Source organism: Panthera leo, chromosome D4 (genome assembly GCF_018350215.1).
Source record: "Panthera leo isolate Ple1 chromosome D4, P.leo_Ple1_pat1.1, whole genome shotgun sequence".
Taxonomy (NCBI): domain Eukaryota; kingdom Metazoa; phylum Chordata; class Mammalia; order Carnivora; family Felidae; genus Panthera; species Panthera leo.
The window spans coordinates 19,737,134-19,754,846 of record NC_056691.1 but is presented as its reverse complement, the minus strand read 5'-3'; the positions used below and the strand labels follow the sequence as shown (position 1 = coordinate 19,754,846).

The 17,713-nt window shown below is 39.6% G+C and overlaps 1 long non-coding RNA gene across 3 annotated transcripts in view; it reads left to right on the top strand.

Moving 5' to 3' along the window:
* The window catches only part of LOC122205463, a 103,909-nt gene extending 87,285 nt beyond the window's left edge, over positions 1-16,624 (top strand). For 2 of the 3 annotated variants that reach the window (XR_006196071.1, XR_006196072.1), the window contains exons 3-4: positions 15,689-15,890; positions 16,465-16,624. This is a non-coding gene — a long non-coding RNA (uncharacterized LOC122205463). Of the gene's footprint in view, positions 1-4,761; positions 4,849-6,532; positions 6,705-15,688; positions 15,891-16,464 lie in introns of those variants that run through there. The other variant, XR_006196073.1, reaches the window with a different exon arrangement.
* The last annotated feature ends 1,089 nt before the right edge of the window (positions 16,625-17,713 follow it).

Sequence of the window (17,713 nt, the reverse complement as noted above, 5' to 3'; positions counted from 1 at the left end):
GCATTTAATTGCTTTCAACAATTCTGTATAGTTTTCACTGTACAAGTCCTGCATTTCTTTTGTTAAATATATTCCTGAGTATTTTGATCTTTTGATAGTATTATGAATGAAATCGTTTCCTCAATTTCACTTTTGGATTGTTAATTGTTAGCTTAGAGAAATAAAATTGATTTTTCTATATTGATCTTGTGTACTCTGACCTTGCTAACCCAAACTGTTCCAGTTCTTTGGTTTTTTTTCTTTTTTCTTTTTTTTGTATCTTAGGATTTTCTACATCCATGACTCTGTCATCACAAATATAGTTTTACTTCTTCCTTTTCAATGTTTATGCCTCTAGTATCTTTGTCTTATTGCATTGACAGAATCTCCAGTACAATCTTGAATAGAAGTGATGACAGTGGATATCCTAGTCTTATTCCTGATTTGGGGGGAGGGGACAGAATACAGTCTTTCACTACTACATGGGATGTTAATTGTAGGTTTTCAGAGATGCCCTTTATCAGGTTGAGGAAGCTGGTTGAGAATATTTTTTTAAATCATAAATAGCTATTGAATTTGGCCAAGTGATTTTTTTTTGCATCTATTGAGATAGTAATCTGTTTTGTTTTGTTTTTTTGTCCATCACTGTATTAATATAGTGCATTACATTAAATTGATTTTCAGTTGTTAAACTAACCTAGTATTTCTGGGTTAAACTCCACTTGGTCATGATGTGTAATTGCTTTTATATGTGCTGAGACCTGTTTAATAATATTTTGTTAAGGATTTTCCTTCTATACTCCTGAGGGGTATTGGTCTGTAGTTTTCTTATACTGTGTTTGGATAACATAGGGGGAAGATGGCAGCATAGGAGGACGCTGGGCTCACCTCATCCTGCTGATCACTTAGATTCCACCCACACTTGCTTAAATAACCCAGAAAACCGCCAGAAGACTAGCAGAATGGACTCTCTGGAGCCAAGCAAAGACAAGAGGCCCACGGAAGAGGGTAGGAAGGGCAGAGAGGCGGTGCGCCTTATACTGTTTGTATATGTATCACTTTTTCACCTGGAAACAATGCAATGTATATGCACCTTAAGGTCACAGATAGAGCAGTGAGTAATGTTCACTACATTCTGTACTCTCATGGAGTTTACAGTCCTGTTGGAAAAGTCAGAAATACTAAAAGAAAATAAATGCTATTTTAGATATACAAGTATAAATATGATTGTTTTAAAATAAATGAATAATTTTATATGATTATTTAAAGTAATGGAACCAAATGGAAGGAGGTAGGTGGACATTTAAAACATTTTAATTCCAGTATAATTAGCATACAGTATTATATTAATTTTAAGTGTACAATATAGTGATTCAGCAGTTTTATACATAACTCAGTGCTTATCATGATAAGTATACTCTTGATCCCCTTCACCCATTTCACCTGTCCCCCCCCCTTCCTCCCCTCTGGTAATCACCAGTTTGTTCTCTATAGTTAAGAGCCTGTCTTTCTGTTTATCCTGTTTTTTCCTTTTTTCATTTTCGTTTCTTAAATTCCACATTTGAGTGAAATCATATGGTATTTATCTTTCTCTGGCTTATTTCACTTAGCATTATACCTTCTAGATCCATCCATGTTGTCACAAATGGCAAGATTTCATTCTTTTTTTTATGGCTGAATCATATCCCATTGTATACATATACCACATCTTCTAATTTATCTATTCATCTATTGATGGACACTTGGGTTATTTCCATAATTTGGCTATTGTAAAAATGCTTCAATAAACGTAGGGGTGCGTATATATTTCTGAATTAGTGTTTTTGTTTTCTTTGCATAAATACCCATTAGGGGAAGTACCGGATCATATAGTAATTCTATTTTTAATTTTTTGAGGAACCTTCATACTGTTTTCCACAGTGGCTGAAGCAGTTTGCATCCCCACCAACAGTGCACAAGGGTTCCTTTTTCTCTACATCCTCGCCAATACTTGTTATTTCTTATGTTGTTGATTCTAGCCATTCTGACAGGTATGAGGTGATATCTCATTGTAATTTTGATTTGCATTTCCCTAATTATGAGTGATGTTGAGCATCTTTTCCTGTGTCTGTTGGCCATCTGTTTGTCTTCTTTTAAAAAAAATATTTTTAATCTTTATTTATTTTTGAGAGACAGAGCATGAGCGGGAGAGGGGCAGAGAGAGAGACACAAACACAGAATCTGAAGCAGGCTCCAGGCTCTGAGCCATCAGCACAGAGCCTGACTTGGGGCTGGAACTCAGGAAATGTGACATCATGACCTGAGCCGAAGTCGGATGCTTAACCGACAGAGCCACCCAGGCGCCCCTTATCTGTTTGTCTTCTTTGGAGAAGTGTCTATTCATGTTTTCTTCCCATTTTTAAAATAAATCCAGTATAGTTAACATAGTATGTTATATTAGTTTCAGGTGTACAATATAGTGATTCAACAATTCTATACATTACTTGGTGTTCATCATAATAAGCACACTCTAAATCCCCTTCACCTATTTCACCCATCCTCCCACCCACCTCCCTTCTGGCAACAACCAGCTTGTTCTCTATAGTTAAGAGTCTGTTCTTTGGTTTGTCTTGTTTATCTTTGTTTACTTGTTGTTTCTTAAGTTCCACACATGATTGAGATCATATGGTATTTATCTTCTTCTATTTTTTAGTTGGGTTATTTGTTTTCTTGAGTTGTATAAATTCTTTATATATTTTGGGTACTAATCCCTTATTAGAGATGTCATTTGCAAATATTTTCTCCCATTCAGTAGATTGTCTTTTAGTTTTGTTGATTATTTCCTTTGCTGTGCAGAAGATTTTATTTTGATGTAGTCCCAATAGTTTGTTTTTGCTTTTGTTTCCCTTGCCTCAGGAGATATATCTAGAAAGATGTTGCTATGGCCTATGTCAGAGAAATTCCTGCCGGTGCTCTCTTCTAAGATTTTTATAGTTTCAGGTCTCACATTTAAGTCCTTAATCCATTTTGAGTTTATTTTTGTGTATGGTGTAGGAAAGTGGTCTAGTTTCATTCTTTTGCATGTAGGTGTCGAGTTTTTCCAACACCATTTGTTGAAAAGATGGTCTTTTTCCCATCGCGTATTTTTGCTTCCTTTGTCAAAGAGGAATTGACCATATAACTGTGGATTTTTTCTATGTGTTCTTTCCTGTTCTGTTGATCTGTGTGTCTGTTTTTATGCCAGTACCATACTATTTTAGTTATTATAGCTTTGTAGTATATCTTGAAATCTAGGATTGTAATACCTCCAGTTGTGTTTTTCTTTTTCAAGATTGCTTTGGCTATTTGGGGTCTTTTGTGGTTCCATACAAATTTTAGGATTGTTTGTTCTAGTTCTGTGAAAACAGCTGTTGAGTATTTTGATAGGGATGCATTAAATCTGTAGATTGCTTTGAGCACTATGGATATTATAATAATATTTGTTTTTCTAATCCATGAGCATGGAACATCCTTCCATTTGTTTGTGTCATCTTCACTTTCTTTCATCAGTGTTTTTTGGTTTTCCAAGTAGAGGTCTTTCACTGCCTTGGTTAAGTTTATTCCTGGCAATTTTATTGATTTTGGCACAATTGTAAATGAGATTATTTTCTTAATTTCTCTTTCTGCTGCTTCATTATTAGTGTATAGAAATGCACCAGATATCTGTGCATTGATTTTGTATCCTGTGACTTTACTGAATTCATTTATCAATTCTAGCAGTTTTTTGGTGGAATCTTTTGGATTTGTTATCTGCAAATAGTGAAAGTTTTATTTCTTCCTTACCAATTTAGATACATTTTATTTCTTTTTGTTGTCTGATTGCTGTAGCTAGGACTTCCAGTAGTATGTTGAATAAAAGTGGTAAGAGTGGACATCCTTGTTTTGTTCCAGATGTTGGGGTAAAGCTCTCATTTTTTCCCCATTGAGTATGATGGTAGGTGTGGGTTTTTCATAAATGGCCTTTATTATTTCGAGGTGTGTTTTCTCTAAACCTACTTTGTTGAGGGTTTTTATCATGAGTGGATGTTGTTACCTTGTCAGGTGATTTTCTGCACTTGTTGAAATGATCATGTGGTTTTTCTTGTTGACGTGAAGTATCACATTGATTGATTTGTGAATTTTGAGCCACTCTTGCATCAGGAGGGAGTCGTGCTTTAGCAGTTAGTATGGAAAACCTCTCCCAAAGGGTGATATTTAAGCTAAAACCTAAAACGTGAGCCAGCTGGAAAAGGGAGAGGAGATATAGGAGTATTTCAGACATAGGTAACAACAGGTACAAAGGAGCTGCGCAGGAAAAATTTGGATGAAATATAGAAACTGAACCATGTGAAGAAAATCAAAAAACGTGAGTGACTAATGGAAGGGTGATGTCTGAAACGTAAATGCTTTACTCCATCTTCTAAAGGTACTGAATTTGGCACTGAGAAAAATGCAAGTATTAACTGAAGAAGCCAAAGAGTTGCTTGGATGCAAAAATAATTATTTCTCTTCTTTTAACTTTTTTTTAATGTTTATTCATTTTTGAGAGAGAGAGAGAGACAGCCTGAGTGAGGGAGGGGCAGAGAAAGAGGGGGACGCAGAATCTGAAGCAGGCTCCAGGCTCTGAGCTGTCAACCAGAGGCCCAATGTGGGGCTCAAACTCACGAACCGTGAGATCATGACCTGAGCTGAAGTCGGACACTTAACTGACAGCTACCCAGGTACCCTAAAAAATAATTATTTCTATTCCTGTCTTCTTGTCACTTTAGAGTTTCCTAGAGGCTGAGTATGATGGTACTCTCACAAACCTTAAGATCTACCAGCTGAAGGTGACTTCAGGGATTTTCAAACATCTTTTATACCAAAATCCAAGTAAGAGAAGCCTGCTCACTGCATTTTGCCAGAAGTACTTGTAAAAATAGTTCAGTGTGGCTTTTAGTCTTAGATGGTCATAAGGATTTTTCTGGAGCTCAAAGAGTTACATACCCGTTCATCTGTCAACTGAAATAGAAATATTACTCAAGAGAGTGTTCACAGGCACATGTCTATATAAATGTGAATGTGACAAGTGAAAAATGGCTCAGTCCTACATACCCTAAGCATTCTGGGAAGCATGTGTACATTTTTAAATTGATTGCTTTTTTAATTCTTTGTGTATCATATTCATGGCTTTAAAAAATTTACTGATTTCCTTCATGAAGAGTTTAGCAAATGCAGAATTGAATCTTAATTTCTGAATGCCTTGATTGCTTCTAATTGCCTTTTGTTTCTGTATGCGTCTCAGTTTAATACCACAGAAAGCTTTTGAATCATTAGCTCTGGAAACATAAGCCCACCACTTTATCTCACAATAAGTGAATCATAAGCATCCAGGCTAGCCAGCGAAGCTGACCTGGAAGTGTCTTTTTAGCTGAGAGATTTGTCTGTCTTCAGCCGCTTAAATCATTTGTCATCTTAGTGGAAATTTTCAGGATGGCCTCACAACTATAAATTTCCAGCCTGGTGTGGAAATGTATTGCCCCCCACATCTGAACATTCTAGATATGGAAGAAGCTTTAAGTTATACTCGCTGTCTGAAACAGCAAGGGAATCTTAAAGTCCTCTTATTTCAAACCTCTCCTCCTTCTCCCTCAACCCATCAGGAGTAAAAGTATAATGCAAAGGTAGCCTTAAAACAACATATAGTGAAGGTTATGATTAGCTCTTAGCTTAAGAATACAAACTTCAGAATTAGATCTGGATTCAAATCCAGACTTCCCACGTTCAGTTGTATTCCCTAGGGAAATAAAGTTATTTACTCTCTCTGAGCCTCATCATCTTCATCTAAAAAATTGAGGGAATAATCTCTATCTCAAATGGCTGTGATAGGAATCAAACAAGATAATATATATAAAGCGCATAGCCTAGTTCTGAACACACAGTAAGAGCTCAGGCAACTTATCAATGGATTGTTATCCAGTCCAGTTCATTTACAGATAAGGAAACTCCTCTATCTGTGAAATATTGAAGAGGCCACACATTTGTCCAACATCTCATGGAATGACTGGTGCAGAACAGTGGAGTTGAGGTTTCCTAATTTTCACACAAAAGTTCATTCTGCTCAAAATGCTCAAGTGTTTTGGTTATTCTTCAAGTGATAAGCACAGAATTTTTCCCGCCTGCTTTCTTATTTGTGTGATCACTTACAGTTTTGGTTCTAGCTTGCTATCCTGTGAACCTTAGGCTAAACAATATACTCTTCTGAAAAATATCTGAAAACAGTGCAAAATGATTAGAAGGTGAAAAACCTACATGGAAAAAGAAAGATTTTTAAATAGTGCAACATAGTGCAAAATAATTAGAATACATACGCAAAAAATTGTAGGAGAATAATGGCCTTGTTCTGAATGGTGATACTTTTTCACTTTCTAAATGAATTTTTCCAGAGAAAATGGTTCTTGGTGCGAAGTCTAATACATAACCTTTATAGATGCACCTATGTTTTTGTTACAAAAAATCTGTTTTTAAGTAGTTTTTTGCTTTGTTTTGTTTTCCCTAAATGTTTCCGCTAAACAAGAATGAAGGTTTTGCAGAGGGAAAGGAGGAGAGAGAGACTTGGTGCTGTGTTTCCCCCGTGACAGGAGGGATTTTATCAAGAAATAGAAGATGGATACGGCATTGTCGTGTCCTGGGTACTGCAGTTCCCTTTGACGAAAGGACTTCCAATGAAGTCCAAAACAGAAGAGGAAGTAAGTGATTCTTGCCGATAGCTGGACCAGTAAACGGTGTTGAGGAAGAACTTTCTCCTCTTGTGCTAGCTAGTTCAGCATTATTTCAGCTTTGTTCTTTTGAGCCTCCAACCTCTTGACCTTGGTATCACCAATCAACCCCTGACCTGGAAGGGTGTAGCCCAGGACCTCTTGCAGCCTGTGGGCCCCGGTGAGGTTTATGGATAGGTGACAGCAGTAATGGTACTGCTGTGGTTTTTGGATCCTATTAAGTAAGATTCCTTTTATTCTTACTTACGTAAGCAAAATGTGCTAACTGCATACAAATATGCAGTTATAAGAGTAAATAAAAAAGAAGTCCTCCTCACCCAAAGCAGTTGGCATCTTGCTTTTTTTACTTGATCATATGTCTTGGAACTCTCACGTAGTAAATATAAATTTACCTCATTTTTTTTCACTCATCGTATAGTATTCCACAATACAAATGCACAAAATTCATTCAACCATTCGCTACTTGAGGGAAATTTCTGCCCTTTTCAGTTCCTTATTATAAATAAAGCTGCAATGACTGTATTTATTTATTTATTTATTTATTTATTTATTTATTTATTAAATGTTTATTTTTGAGAGAGAGAGAGAGCACACGCAAGTGGGGAAGGAGTAGAGAGAGAGGGAGAAACAGAATCCGAAGCAGGCTCCAGGCTCAGAGCTGTCAGCACAAAGCCCGATGTGAGGCTTGAACTCACGACCCATGAGATCGTGACCTGAACCGAAGCTAGACGCTCAACTGACTGAGCCACCCAGGCTCCCCCTATGTTTATTTATTTTTGAACGTGAATGAATATTTCAGAAAAACAGATTTTTAGAAATAGAATTCCAAGGATGTACTTACTTTAAATTTTAATAGATATTTCTAATTTGCCATCCAAAAATTTTATTTTTTTTTAAATTTTTTTTTAACGTTTATTTATTTTTGAGACAGAGAGAGACAGAGCATGAACAGGGGAGGGGCAGAGGGAGAGGGAGACACAGAATCTGAAACAGGCTCCAGGCTCTGAGCTGTCAGCACAGAGCCCGACGCGGGGCTCGAACTCACGGACCGTGAGATCATGACCTGAGCCGAAGTCAGATGCTTAACCGACCGAGCCACCCAGGTGCCCCAAAAAATTTTATATCAATGTACACTATTACAGCCTCTACAGAAACTGCCCATTTCCATCTGATAATACTGGTGTCAGACCCTGATTGGTTATAAAGTGTGCCTCATGGTTTATTTTGCATTTCCTTTATTACTCTGGGCATTAAACAACTTTAGATTTTATCATTCTTTTTGTGTATGTGAATTGTCTCTCTATTTCTTTTAACCAGTTTTGTATTTTATATATTTGCAATAACTTTAGGAGATTTTAATGGCTTTTGTATGCTATATTTGGTTTTATATGTTTTACAGAGACTTTCAGTGGGACCTTTTATTTTGTTTGTGTTTTTGTTTTTGTGGGGTTTTTTGTTATACAGATCTTTCAGTTTGTTCACAGTAAGACTTTTTTATTAATGGCTCCTGGAATTTTTGTCTTTCTTAGGAAAGGCTTTATCACTGCCTCTTCCAACATTATAAAACTTGATATATCATGTAGTTCCTTTCTGATTTGTTTTTTTAAATTAGTGTTTAGAATTTAATCCATTTTGGTTTTGTGTTTATGATATGATACTAGCATCTAAATTAAATATTTTTCAGGATTTCCAACACTCTCAATATAATTTGTGAATAGTGTATCCTTCTTACTCTGATTTGAAATGCATGTTCCTTTGTTTTTGAATTGCCTTTTTCTGTTCAATTTTTCATGTCTTTATTCTGAACTGATACAACATTGTTTAACATAAACTTAGTATATTTTGATAACTGAAAAGTCCTCAGTGTTCTTTTTTTTCCTCAAATTTTATTGCTTGTTCTTGTGCATTTTCTCTTTTACATGAACTCTAAAATCAGCTTATCAAATTCAATAAATCTCCTGTTGGGATTTTTATTAGGATTGCATTGAATTTATGGATTAATTTGGGAAGTTGACATCTTTATAATATCAAGTCTTTCATCCAGAAACTGTAGCTTTCTATTTATTTGGGTCTTCTTTTATATCTTCTATAAAATTTTATAGTTGTCTTCACATGGACCTTGCATTGTTCTTGTTGGTTTATTCCTAGGGGATTGTTTTTAAAGCTTATGTTGCCACTGGGAATGAGTTCTTTAGATTTTGATTTTCTACGAAGAAAAGGATACGAAAATGAAAAGAAAGCAGGAGCTGAAAGAATAGGAGAGAGAAGAGAAAGAGAAATTAGAAAGGTAAGATGAGATGATGCACAAGGAAGACAGGAGAAAATTTGATTATTTTCAAGTACCTATTATGTGACATGCGGCTATGATGGAGACATTCGTTCAGAAGCACCATCTCACATACTCTTCCCACCAGGTGACTCATCTGAGAAAACTAAAGCTTAAAAAGGTCAGCAAGGAAGCCTGGAACAGGAAATGGAAAGAGAACAGGTTTAGAGTGAGATCTGGGAACCGATCCCAGATTCCAGTCTCACCAGCTGTGTGATTTTGCTCCAGTTACCTAATTACATTTCTCATTTGGAAAACGGGGATAATATCTGCTCAGGTGATTGTGAGGATTAATTGGAATAATGTGTCTGAAGTGTCTGCTCATTAGATGCTGCTCTCAGTAAGTGCCAGTTCCCACCCATGAACCCACGTCTTCCTGCCCCCAGCCTCCCTCTCTGCCCCAGAGTCTGCTCAAGATAGCAAGGAGACTTCAGGTTAATATGCAACATGAGTTTTACTCCCTGGGTGCATAACACCCAGGAACACATACCTAACATTCGTAAGAAACGTTGTAGGAGAAATCGTCATTAGAAACAGTGATCTGAGTCTGAAAAAAAAATCACATAAGCCAAAAAAATAAATAAATAAAAACCCACCCATTTTTACAAAAGGAGGCATTGTTGAAATGTGAATCCGTATTCAAGTCCATTCTCACTGAAGTGAGAAACACACTCTCTTTCTACCCAAACAATAGTTCCTTGTCTTGAGACAATGCTGTCTACATAGCCCTGGAGAGCCTCAAATCCCCGTGGCGATGGCAAGATGGCAATGGTTTCTCCTGGGGACGCTGGAAATGGTGTCTGGAGGAACCATGGCACCTGACCCAGGGCTTCGGCTGTTGAAAGGAGACTCGTTCCCAGCCTGAACGGCAGGAAAAACAGAATTGACCCCCATCGTCCTGGCTGTTTTATATTTGCTATAGGGCTCTGATCCTCTGGAGAAGTTGTCCTTATGAAATGTGAATATGAAGTCAAGAGAGAGAAGACGTACCGAAATGTTCTCTTCTAGGCAGCATGTGCCTTTGTTCCCAGCACATTGCTTTTACTCATCAAGAAAATGTGTGACCTGGCCTGGATTGAAATCCTCTGCCCGGAGCCTTATTTCCTTCATCTGAAAAATGGGGTTAATAATAAGGATCTCAAAGGATTGCTGTGAGGATTAAATCACACAAATATAAGATTGTATCCTGTGAAAATCCAGTGTATTCTTTCATCATATAGGAAACTGCATTCATAGCCTGTGAATGTCTTCAGTGGTTCTCCATTTCTCTTTTCAAGGGGAAATTTGATTTCTGCAATAAAGCCAAATGTCGTATGATTCTGGGATTAGTAAATAATGTGTGTAATTAAGCTGAGCTACTGTATTTTTCACTTTTTTTAAAGGGGCGATCTCTCTTAAATTCTGAGACTAGTTTCCATATGTGACCTATAAATTGACCTCAGTCCATCAGTGCTATATTCAACTTGTATCCAGAAGCCAGTCACTTCTGACCACCTCCTATGCACCACCTGTTCAAATTGAAGCCATTGTCATCTTTCTTCAGGATTATTGCAAATAGTGTCCTCCTAAATGGTTTCCCTTCTTCCCGACTATTGCCCTAAAAATATTTTCAGCAATGGCAGTATCATGACTAGAAATGTATCATTTATCCAGAGGAATGCTTTGGCCATCATTTAGTTATTCACTTAGTCAACAAATACTTATGGAGCCCCTACCATATGCCAGCATTATTCCAGGCTCTGATGATACAACAGTGAATACAATACACACAGATCCCGGTCTCATAGAGCGTATATTCTTGGGTGCAATGACTATTAAACAAATAAACGAGTGCAGCATACTCTATGCTGGAAGGTGACAGGCACTGTGCAGAAGAAATAATGTGGAGTAAGGGGGGAAAGGAGCACAAGAAGTGGGGGTGGGAAGTGGGGTTTTTAAATATGGTGGCTGGAAAAACTCTTCTGATGAGCTGACATTTGAGCAGAGACTGGAAGGAAAAGAGGGAGAGGGACACGTGGTTATGTGAGAGAATGGAGTAGGGAGGGTGTCCCAGGCAGAGGAAACAGTGGTCCAAAGGCCCTGCCTGGAGGCAAAGCAGAGAGACACAGTGAATAAAGGGAGAAGAGAGAGGTGGTTACGCATATGGTGTGAGTGGGAATGGATCACAAGGGTGGCTGCAGGCCATCAGGAGGAGGCAGGCTCCTACTCAAAGGAGCTAGAAAAGCCACTGGAGGATTGTGAGTGGAGAGGGGACCATGATCTGATTTGCATTTTTTAAAGTTTATTTATTTATTTTTGAGAGGGAGTGAGCATACAAGTGGGGGAGAGGCAGAGAGAGAGGGAGCTGAAGCAGGCTCCAGGCTCTGAGCTTCAGCCCAGGGCCCAACACAGAACTCGAACCCGTGAACCGCGAGATCATGACCTGAGCCAAATTCGGATGCTTAACTGACCGAGCCACCCAAGCACCCCCTGATTTGCATTTTTAAAGGATCATTCTGGCTAACCACTTCTGTAGAGCATCATTTCTCAAACCTGAGTGTGCATCAGCCACCTCTGATGGCCTCTTAGCACACAGTTGCTGCGTCCATCCCCAGAGTTTCTGATTGAGTAGGTCTGGTGTGATGCAAGGGAATTTGCATTTCTAGCAAGTTCCTAGGTGATGCCAGTGCTGCTGGTCTGGCACCACACTGTGAGAACCGCTGGCTGGTAAGCAGAAGAGTTTCCAAAAGGGGGAATAGTTGACGCAGGGGAACCAGCTATGGGACTCTTCACAATAATCCAGAAAAAAACAGATACTGATGGCTTCAGTTCAACCAGGTGGTGGCAGAAGAGTGGTGAGAAGAGATTAGATTCTGGATAGAATTTGAATATAGATCCAATGGGATTTGCTGAAACATTGAATGTGGAGCATGATGAAAGAAAGAAAGAAAGAAAGAAAGAAAGAAAGAAAGAAAGAAAGAAAGAAAGCAAGCCAAAGTTTAGATTAAGCAACTGGAGGAATGGAATTACCATTTCCTGAGACAGCAAAGATTTGGGTGGGGGTGGGGTCAGATATCAGGAGTTTGGTTCGGGGAATGTTAGATTTGATATGCCTGTTAGGTATCCAAGTGGAGATGCCAGTCAAGTCTTTTCTCTTAGAAAAGTCTAGAATCCAGGAGAGAATTCTGGGCTGGAGGTAGAAAGGCAGGAGCCAGCAGCATGTAGATGGCGTCATGAAGGCTGGCTGAGATCATCACCAGAGAGAATGAAGGTAAAGAAGCAGTTCAACGCTTGACGCTGTGGCAGCCAGTCCAATGGTTAGAAGTCAGGGCGATGAGAGGGAGCAGAGATGAGACTGAAAAGTGAGCAGGGAGGTGAGAGGAAAACCTGGAGGGTGTGGTGGCCTGGATGTCAAGGGAAGTAAGTATGTCAACAAGTTCAGGTGCATTTGCTAGGAAGCCATCTTGCCATAACAGTGACCACCAGGCATCCTCTGTGAAGGAGGAGATACTGGCTACCATGGAATATGCCAAATTTGGAAGTGGTTCCTTATGGATAAATTATTCCCACAGGAAAAGGTAGTTACCGTGATTGAAATTATACACACACACACACACACACACACACACACCCTTTTGAGATGATTTTGCTGCTGCAATCGAAAAACACACCATTGACACAATTTAATTGTTGACATAGACTAGAATCTTTTCTTTCATCTTTAAGCAGTCTGTCTAGCTGCCTTTTGTCTTTGAAGCGAATTGTCCAGTTGTGAGAGCGGGAATCGTAGGTGTGATTCAGATTGCTGGGAATTTGTGTGAGTAAATTGGATAAATGTTTCAGGAAGTATGGAGGTTTTTCTTGCCCCAATCCCTTTATTTTCTGGTACTGAGTCTTAGAAGTCTCGGGGCGCCTGGGTGGCTCAGTCGGTTAAGCGTCCGACTTCAGCTCAGGTCACGATCTCACGGTCCGTGAGTTCGAGCCCCGCGTCGGGCGCTGGGCTGATGGCTCAGAGCCCGGAGCCTGTTTCCGATTCTGTGTCTCCCTCTCTCTCTGCCCCTCCCCCGTTCATGCTCTGTCTCTCTCTGTCTCAAAAATAAAATAAACGTTTAAAAAAATTAAAAAAAAAAAAAAGAAGTCTCTGTTTTTTTTGATACAGCTGCCTAAGGTACTTACTACAGGAAGCTGTTGCTTGCTTCTCTGTGAGAATTACAGAGAAGTTCTGGCAATTCAGGACGCCCTGAAAAGAGCCATTTGCTGCATCCCTCATCAAGGTACAGCTGATGGCAAGCCAGCCTCACTCAGTAACATGTTTAGTGAAAATTCATTCCACAGACTTTTTACGTTGCTTCTTTTTGTGAGTTGCAATTCATCTTTAAACCCGTTTGGTAGGGTTGCCTGGGTGGCTTGGTCAGTTAAGTGTCCAACTCTTGATTTTGGCTCAGGTCACCATCTCATGGTTCATGAGTTTGAGCCCTGCATCAGGCTCTGCACTGACAGGGTGGAGCCTGCTTGGGATTCTCTCTCTCCCTCTCTCCACCCTTTCCCTACTCATGCTCACTCTCTCAAAATAAATATAAATAAACTTAAAAAATAAACCTGTATAGTATATTAAAAAATGTACCCCACAGACTGTATATTACTTCTCATGGTAGGGAAGAATACTACTTGTAGCTCAGCATTACAGTCCCTAAATAAATTGGGTAAAGAAGACAGTGCCCAGCTCTGCGTGTGGTACAAGTGGTGGAGAGGTGAGTGATAGACACAGTCCACTGCTGTGTGTCACCTCTTTAAAGGGGTCTGTGGCTGCTGGTATTCAGCACTCCTCTCCATAGAAGATGTCCAAACAGACTGTATGGAGCTTCTGTATGTTTCTCTATAAGGAGAAAAGAATTGTTTCTTATTCAGGTTTACTTGTCAAATGGAGTATTGAATACTTAGGACTACGTATGTAACCTCTTTATGTCTCATTCACTCAGATATTTCTGTTAAATCTCAGGCACTGACCTATGTGTTTGCGACCTATATGTAAACAAAACAGTCCCAAATCCTTGCCTTCTTGGAGCTTACGTTCTAGTGTGTGGGGCGGGGGGGGGGGGGGGGAATAACTATAAGCATAATAAAGAGTTAAATTATGTAATACATTGCCAAGCCCTAACGCTATGGAATAAATGGAGCATGATAAGAGGTTTGGGCATGCAGGGAGAAAAACAGCTCGTAATTTCCGACAGCAGAATCCGGGTTGGTCACATAGAGAGGGTGACATTTGAGTAAAGATTTGTAGGAAGTGACGTAGTTACCCAAGTAGACTTCTGAGGGAAGAATGTTTGAGGCAGATGAAAGAGCCAGGGTGAAGGCCTTCAGGCCAAATCAAGCCAAGAATATGTAAGGAATAGCATTGGAGACCAGTGCATCAGGAGCAGGATAAGGGAGGGAGTAACAGGAGGTGAGGTCAGAGAGGAGTTGGGGCCCTACTTGTAGAAGGCCTTGTTGGACAGTCTAAGGATTTCGCCATTTTGTTTGAGTGAAATGGGAAGCACTGGGAAGATTTTAGGCAGATAAATGATACATTTTGAATTACATATTAGGAAGATCATTCTGGTTATGTCTGCTTATGTCTGGATGTCTGGAAGACATACAGATGGCCAGGACAGGAAAAGATGCTCAACATCACTCATCATCAGGGAAATGCAAGTCAAAACCACAGTGAGATATCACCTCACACCTGTCAGAATGGCTAAAATCAACAACACAAGAAATAACAAGAATTGGCAAGGATGTGGAAAAAAAGAAACACTCATGCACTGTTGGTGGGGATGCAGATTGGTGCAGCCACTGTGGAAAACAGTACGGAGGTTTCTCAAAAAATTAAAAATAGAATTACCATATGATCCAGTACTCTCACTACCGGGCATTTACACAAAGAAAACAAAAACGCTAATTCAAAAAGATATATGCACCCCAATGTTTATTGAAGCAATTTTATAATAGCCAAATTATGGAAGCAACTCAAGTGTACCTTGATACATGAATGGATAAAGAAGATTTGGAATATGTTTTTTTAAATTTTTTAATGTTTCTTTTTTTTGAGAGAGAAAGAGAGAGAGACAACACAAGTGGGTGGGGGGAGGGGGCAGAAAGAGAGGGAGACACAGAATCCAAAGCAGGCACAGAGCCCAACGTGGGGCTCAAACTCATGAATTGTGAGATCATGACCTAAGCTGAAGTGGGATGCTTAACCAACTGAGCTACCTAGGTGCCCCAGAAGATGTGGTATATATACATAATGGAATATTACTCAGCTATAAGAACAAGTGAAATCTTGCCATGTACAACATAGATGGGTCTAGAGGGTATGATGCTAAGTGAAATAAGTCAGGGAAGGATAAATATCATATGATTTCACTAATATGTAGAGTTTAAGAAACAAACAAATGAACAGAGAAAAAAAGAGACAAACAAGAAACCAGACTCTTAAATCCAGAGAACAAACTGGTGGTTGCCAGAGGGCAGGTGGGTGGAGAAATAGGTGAAATAGATAAAGGGGATTAAGAGTATACTTATCATGTGATGAGCCCTGAGCAATGTATAAAATTGTTGAATCATTGTACACGTGAAATTAACTTGACACTGTATGTTAATTATACAGGGAAAGAAGAAAACCAAGGACTGATCCCTGGGATGCTCCAAAATTAATAGGTCTTGGAGAAGAGAGAGTGCTAGCATGAAGACTGAGAAGGAATAACCAGTGAGCCAGGAAGCAAATGGAAAAGAGTATGGTGTCCTGGAAGCCATGTGAAGAAAATATATTGAGGAAGAGGGAGTCATCAGCCATGCCACTGGATTTACAGGTAAATTTCCTCTTTTGCAAAATGCAAATAATAATAGTACCTGCCTCATAGGCTGAAATCAGATAATGTATGTGAGTGACCAGTCACAATGCTTAATGCCTATAAGGGCTCAAAAACACTACTTAATTTCTATTCCTAGCACCTCTGAAAAATCACTGATCATGATAAAGCTGTTCACTGTACAAGATAACCCCTAGGGGGCGCTCAAAGCTTTCCTTTCTTTCCCATTACTGTTCTTCCCACCGGAGACCTCAAATTTAGATACAGGACCAAATGGACCCAATGGTAACTGAATCCTCTGTAGTAAAGGTGGAAAAATTCAATACAGTGGGTGTCAGACTTCAGTGGGGGTAAGAATTACCCAAGGAGCTTGTTAAAATGGAAATCTACAGCAGACCCAGCCACCAGAGATTCTAATTAAGTAAATTGAGAGGGGACCTGAGACTCTGCATTTTCCCACCCCAGGCGATTCCAGGACAAAAAGAATAATAACTGGCCTGTAGCAAATGTTTGCTTCTTCTTTTTTTGGGACCTCAGAGTAATTTTGGCTTCTCTTTTTTCCCTTCTCTTCCAGGCAGCTAATGAAGTAAACCAACCCAGGGACTTCCTCTAGACTGGGAGGTGCTAACCAAGGGAGTTCAACAGAAAGCATGCCTGGGGTGAGTGGCTTGGCCTAGCTTTTAGTCTGTCCACATCAGAGGACACAGTATGGTGCCTCCCAGTCCTCATCTGGCCCCCAGACCTTTTTGTTGTTGTTCTAATAAAATTTAAAATCATTTCCAATGTTTACGACTCAGGTGATTTCACGTACAAACCCAGGTGTCCTGCTTCCCTAGGACAATAAGAAGATTTGAAACCTGCTCTTGCATTTCCACATAGCAAAGTTGCTTCCCTCAGATGGGCGTGGACTCTGTAAATTGCCACTATCCCCATCCTTCTCTCCCCGACACCCTCCAAATCAAAGCCAAGTGTCCACTGTCATTTATCATCATACTTATACTTCTATTTTCTTGACTCATTCCACTAGACTCTTGACTATTTCACTAGACTCATTCAGGAATCTCAACCTACGAAAGTATTTTTCATATCTGGTGGGCAACGGTCCGTGTGGTAGGAGTAGAATCTGGGGTTGGCAACCCTAGCCATTCTCCTCTAGGGACAGAGCAGGCTCACCTCAGAATCCATAGGGCATTGGTGTGCAGGCATTGGTTTGATTATACCCGGCCCTGGTGACAAACATCCCTTTTTTCTCTTTCTTATGTTGCTTAAGATTGCGGATAAAGCATTTAGGATAAAGCGTTAAGGATGAATCTTCACGGTTGGATTGTCCTTATAAGAACCTCACAGAACCCTCCATAAACTGGGAACTGAAGTACAGTTACATGGGGGTGGAAACAGACGCAGGGGGTACCCTACCCATTTTCTCTTGCCCTCACCACTTCCTTGTAGGCTGCCTGATTTCACCTGGAGCACCCACATTCCTTTGCCTGAAGTTTTCCAAAGTGGCTGTGCCACTGTGCATTTCCAGCAGCAGTATCTGAAATTCCAGTTGCCTCTCGTCCCTCTCAGCCCTTGGAATTGTCTGGTTCTTTTTTTTTTTTTAAGCTATTCTGTTAGGTGTAGCACGGTCTCCTCACGGTTTTAATTTGCATTTCCCTAATGACTAACGATGTTGAGCAGCTTTCATGTGGCTTCTTGGCCCTCCATGTATCGCCTTTAGTGAAGTGCCTGTTTAAATCTTTGCTCATTAAAAAAAAAAAAATCAGGGACACCTGCATGGCTCAGTTGGTTAAGCGTCCGACTAAGGCTCAGGTCATGATCTC